The following is a 5,941-nucleotide window of genomic DNA, read 5'->3' as shown; positions in this document are numbered from 1 at the left end:
TCCTCCTGGCAGTGTGTAGGGTGCCAGGGATTGAATCCAGGCTGGCTGCATATAAGGCAAGTACCATGCTGTATTGTTGCTTTGGCCCTAAGTTTCTTTTTTTTGTTTGTTTTGTTTTGTTTTGCTTTTTGGGTGACACCTGGCGATGCACAGGGGTTCCTCCTGGCGCATGCACTCAGGAATCATTCCTGGCGGTGCTCAGGGGATCCTATGGGATGCTGGGAATCGAACCCGGGTCGGCTGCGTGCAAGGCAAACACCCTACCCGCTGTGCTATCACTTCAGCCCCTCGGCCCTAAGTTTCTTAATAAACAGAAGACAGATTCCCTGACACAAAGGTTTCCTGCCTTATTAATCATATTTTCTATCTCCACAGACTCACACATGTAGTTTGAAAGACATTCATTCGTGGCTGCACAACCCGTTATTATCTAGTTCTTACTCTTGGAGAATCCGGCAGGCTACTGAGAGTGTCCTGCCTGCATGGCAGAGTCTGGCAAACTCCCCGTGGCGTCTTTGATATGCCAAAACCCAGTAACAATGATGGGTCTCATTCCCCTGACCCTGAAAGAGCCTTGAATGTGGCACTTTCTAAAATCTCAAGGCTAGGATGAAGGAGACATTACTGGTGCCTGCTCAAGGAAATTGATGAACAACAGGATGACAGTGATACAGTGATTTATAAATTTGTTGTCAGCTTTAAGGCTCAATGTCTTATTATCATATTTTTCTTTACAGATAGAAATATTTTCATTGTTTTTTTCCCCCAGATGTAGTTGTAAAAAAGTAGATTGTTTTATCTGAATTCTTTTAAAACCATTTTTGAAGTGGCTGTAAGGAGTTTGACTGGGGGAAGAATGGACAGAGAAGGATAGAGGGTATTTGACCTGTCTAGACTGATTTAATTTTGCAACCTGTCTACATCCGCTACATTTGGTTTGAGGTGTTCTCAGATCTGCCAAGTACCAAGAACAGGGTGTTCCAGTGGGATAGTATGGTTCTTCAGCTGAACTGACATTTGGGCATGTTATCTGTTCCCCAAAGGCATGCGGACCCCTGACCTCTGTGGCAGAGAAAAACATTTTTATGAAATTCCTGTGTGTGTGATAAAACACATCTATAAAGCCGAAGAAGGATGAGAGGAGAGAGAGAGGGAGAGGGAGAGAGAGAGAGGTTTTCAACCAGACACTTACCACACAGAACTGACTTCTTCTACCTAGGCTCCTTTAGAAGCCTTGAAATGGAAACAAAAGAACTGATTTCCCTTCCTATTCAAACTTCCCACGTCCAGTCTTTCTCCTTATTTCTCCCTAGTAGCTTTTGGAGAGGACTAAGCAAAGAGGAAATAAAAAGGAGTTGGGGGACAAGAGGGGAGAGAGAGAGAGAGAGAGAGAGAGAGAGAGAGAGAGAGAGAGAGAGAGAGAGAGAAAGAAGAAGAAGAAGGAGGAGGAGGAGGAGGAGGAAGAGGAGGGGGAGGAGGAGGAGGGAGGGAGGGAGGGAGAGAGGGAGGAAAGAAAAGTTCCTGCCATAGAGGTAGATTGTGGGGAAGGGCACTGGAGGGAAACCCAGGACATTGGTGGTGGAAAGTGTATACTGGTGCAAGGATGGGTGATGGAACATTGTATGATTGAAACCCAGTCATGAATGACTTTGTAGCAGTGTATGTCACTGTGATTCAAGTTAAAAATAATTTTTTGAAAGGGGGGGGAGTGACTAAATAAGTTAGATCTAATGTAAGTGGGAAATGGTACTATTTCTAATAATAAATAAAAGGACATAAGCAGATCTGAATTAAAACACTAAATGTGGTGACTTAACAATGACCAAAATTTAATGATGAGGATCCCAAAGGCAATCATAAAAAAATACCAGCAATGAGTAAATGTGACGATCTGTCAGTTTGATCATCCCTCTGAATTCTGCCACCTGTTTCTGTTCTAAGAAAGAAGTAATATTAGTCATTCTCCATCACCTTTCACCTGGCTTTATCCTCCACCTTCCATGGACAGCCCCCCTATGGAAAAAAGTGATGAGACCATCACTGTTTTATACGTACTTATGGTTTCATTCCCCCATGTCATTCTCTCTAAGGGTCTGGGAAAACGCCACTGAACAAGGTATACACGGTCCCCTGTAATCATCGTTCCGAGAGTCTCTGATCTTTGAATTATAGCAATCCCTCAGACATTCTTTGATGAGATCCTTCTCATAGTCCTTTGAAATAGCCAAGATTTCTATGTATATTTAATGCATAATGAAAGTGAGCTTAGGGAAGTTCAAGTGATTTACTCAAGATTAGACAGCTGATAAGCTGTGTGATGAGGATAGTCATTGTGGTCTCAATTCCCAGACAGTTGTCTTTCTGCTTCCTCATGCCATCTCCCTAAAATCCAAGGCTCAAAGTAAATATCTAAATTGTTTTTTTTAAATAGCACTTAAGCTGCTTATAGTAATGATGTTTTATATTTTACTTTACTCAATAATTTAGGCAAATATTACTGGTGATTACAAATGAGTTTTAATTTATGATCCCATGATACTTATTACACAGATCATAAATTAAAGCTAATAAATTGGACTGGAAAGATAGTAGAGGCAGAGATAGTACAGTTAAGGCACTTTCCTTGCACACAGCTGACCCTGGCTTGATTTTCAGCACTGCATATGACCCCCTATGAGCCACTGGAGGATCCCTGAGCACAGAACCGGTAATAGGTCTGAGCAACACTGTGTGGCCCAAAACTAAACTAAAAATGAAAAGCCAGTAAATTATTTATACCTCTGGATACACAATAAATTATCTTTGTACTTCATAATTATTTGAATATTCTCTATCTTTGTAACATCCTTCCGTTAGAAATATAACAACCAGAAATTGAAAACTGATGCAGTACAACTACTGAAATAAAAAGATGTTGGAAAACGTTACCCCAATATGTGTGAATAATAATTAAATGAAAAGAATTACTTCACTAAGATGAAGTAATACCAAAGCAACACAGTGAACACTGAATACTGAACATAAGAGGCAGAACCTTTAATCTTGGTCAAGCCAGCTTTGGAAAATTTAGACCTTTTCCTAGGCCTCCGTTTCCTCAATGAAGAAATTTAATTTTAGGCATCACTTCTGTTCTACATCCAAAATCTGAGTTGCTTGAATAACAAAACTGGAGAGACATTGAAGAGTCTGTTAGAAGGCAAAAGTACAGGACTCTTCCTCGGGACAAAGTAACTTTAAAAAGTCACAAATCCTTAAAACTGAGTCCGTTCGCTCCATTGTTTAAATAACTCCTTTTTCTTTTTTTCTCCATCAAGTCAAGAACTAATCTTTCAAGGGCCAGAGAGATAGTACAGTGGGAAAGGCACTTGCTTTGCACGTTGTTGACATGGTTTCAGTTCCTGGCACCCCATATGGTCCCCTGAACCCTGCCAGGAGTGATCCCTGAGTGCAGAGCCAGGAGTAAAACTGGCAGGTATGGCCCACAAACAAACAACAACAAAATTGTGATGTTAATCCTAAAATTAGTAATGCGTGGTCCCAAAGCTGCCACCCGGTTAAAATTTAACTCCCTCCAGCTTTATCTCCCCGTTAAAATTTTAGAATTTCCTGCAGCCTTCAGCCACATTCACAGCCGCATGACATCCCAAACTCTACAACTCGAGGAGTAGCACACCAAATTGGGTGGGATGTAATGTAGAAAGCAACCAATCATGATTAACAAAATATAAACAGAGAAGGCTTAACCTGTAACAACATCTTAGTGATATTTTATACTTAATAGCTCCATGGTGAGATAAAACAATCTACACTCACTTTCTTCTAAGGAAACATTTTCTGATCATTCTTTTAGCAGATTATTTATGAAAAGCAATATAAAATAAATTATTGAGGTTTTTCTATGGGGGTAGGCTAAAGGGGTGATTAGGAAAATTAGAGATAATGGTGGTGGGAAGGTGCAGCGGTGGTGGAATTGGTGTTATTATAGTGAATATAGCAAATCTTTATGAGCAATTTTGTAAATCACAGTGTTTATATAATGTAAGGACAAAACCAAACAAAAACAAACCAACCTTCTTCCCGTTGTTCATCGATTTGCTCCAGCGGGCCCAGTAATAGCTCCATTTTGAGACTTGTTACTATGTTTGGCATATTGAATACATGGGTAGCTTGCCGGGCAAGCTATTCTTGGTAGCTTGCCAGGCTCTCCAAGCGGGGCAGGGGAATCGAACTTGGCTTGGTCGGGCTGGCTGCGCACAAGGCAAACGCCCTACCGTTGTGCTATCACTCCAGCCCTTTATGGCACCGGGCATTCCAAGGTGGTCTCCCATCCAAGTACTAACCAGGCCCGACCCTGCTTAGCTTTCGAGATGAGACGAGATCGGGCATGTTCAGGGCGGTATGGCCGTAGACAAAATAATTTTTTTTTTTAATTAGGAATGTGTAGACATATATTTAACCTAGAACAGCTAAAACTATTCTGAAAAAGACCAAAGTTGGGGGACACATAATTTCTTATTTTAAAGCTTACTACAGTGTATCTCATGGTGATTCAAAAAAATTAAAAAAAAACCTTACTATAAAACAATTGTGATGGCACAAAAACAGGTATGTAGAGAGATATAGATATATTTATTTATGATCAATTGACTTTCAGACACCATGATAATCTAATAGAGAAATAACTGGCTAGATGCTATCTTTCTAAAGAACAAATTTAGATTATTACCTCACAAAAATATAGAAATGAACTCAAAATAGGTCTAAGACCTAAAGGTAAAAGGCAAAGTAAAAAAAATTTTAAAAAAATGAGAAAATGGGCAGTGCGTCAGTCTCATAAAAATGGACAAGAGGATCAGTACAGTGAGAGACAACTTCAAACCAGCCAATATATTTATAACGAGGGATCCTACAGAGAGGGCAGAAAAAAAAATAAGAAGGAATAATGGTAAACACGTTCATATTTTGCTGTAAATTACAAATCCGTGGAATGAGGACTCACAGTCAACCTTAAAACACAAGAAGCTTGGAGGAAACTATACGAAGGTTAATTGTATCTCAACTTCTCAAAACCCAGGCTAAAGAGAAAGTAATAAAGAAGTCAGGAAATAAAGAAATAAAGATAAGGGGCTGGAGAGATAGATAGTCCAGACACATGCCCTGCACACACCTCACCCTGGTTTTGTCCTTTGTACTACATATGGCCCCCTGAGCATCCTTGAGCACAGAGCCGCCAGGAGTAACCCTGAGCACTGCTGGTATGGCTCAAAAGCCTAAGGAGAGGAGAAACAAAGATGAGGGTGCCTAGCAAGAAGATAGGGGAAAAATATTGTAAAAGTTGTGGTAAAAGAAAAGTATTCCCAACCTAGAATTCCATACCTAAATAAAATTTCTCTTACAAAGAAGGCAAAATAGCCATCTTATTTTTCTTTTTGGGTCACAACCAGCAATGCACAGTCGTTACTCCTGGCTCTGTACTCAGGAATTACTCCTGGCAGTGCTCGGGGACCCATATGGGATGCTGGGAATCAAACCCGGGTCAGTTGCATGCAAGGCTAGCGCCCCACCCGCTGTGTTATTGCTTCAGCCCAAAATAGCCAATTTTTGAGAAAATCTAAAACATGGACTTTATCACATGTAAACCCACGCTACAAAAAAATTAATGAAGTCTTTCAGTCAGAAGAAAATGTATAAATGGGTATATGAATCTATGCAAAGAAATAAAGATTACTGGGGATGGTAACTATATGGTAGATAAGTGCTTCATTTTGTTTCTCTTAAATAAAAAAATTATCAATAATCTAAAGCCAAGTCATAATAGTGGAGCAATTCCTTTGCATGCGAGAGTATCAGGTTTGATCCTCAGCACTGTGTGTTCCCTGAACACTGTCAAGAGTAACCCCTGCAGGGCTGGATAAATTGTGCAGGAAGTTGCTTTCCCTGT

At 40.3% G+C, this 5,941-nt stretch overlaps 1 pseudogene; it reads right to left on the bottom strand.

Moving 5' to 3' along the window:
* Window positions 1-4,291: 4,291 nt before the first annotated feature.
* LOC130044624 (uncharacterized) lies at window positions 4,292-4,410 on the bottom strand (annotated as a pseudogene).
* Window positions 4,411-5,941: the final 1,531 nt, after the last annotated feature.

This window comes from Sorex fumeus, unplaced genomic scaffold (assembly GCF_029834395.1).
Source record: "Sorex fumeus unplaced genomic scaffold, SorFum_2.1 ptg000122l, whole genome shotgun sequence".
Classification (NCBI taxonomy): domain Eukaryota; kingdom Metazoa; phylum Chordata; class Mammalia; order Eulipotyphla; family Soricidae; genus Sorex; species Sorex fumeus.
This window is presented reverse-complemented; position numbering and strand designations above follow the sequence as displayed.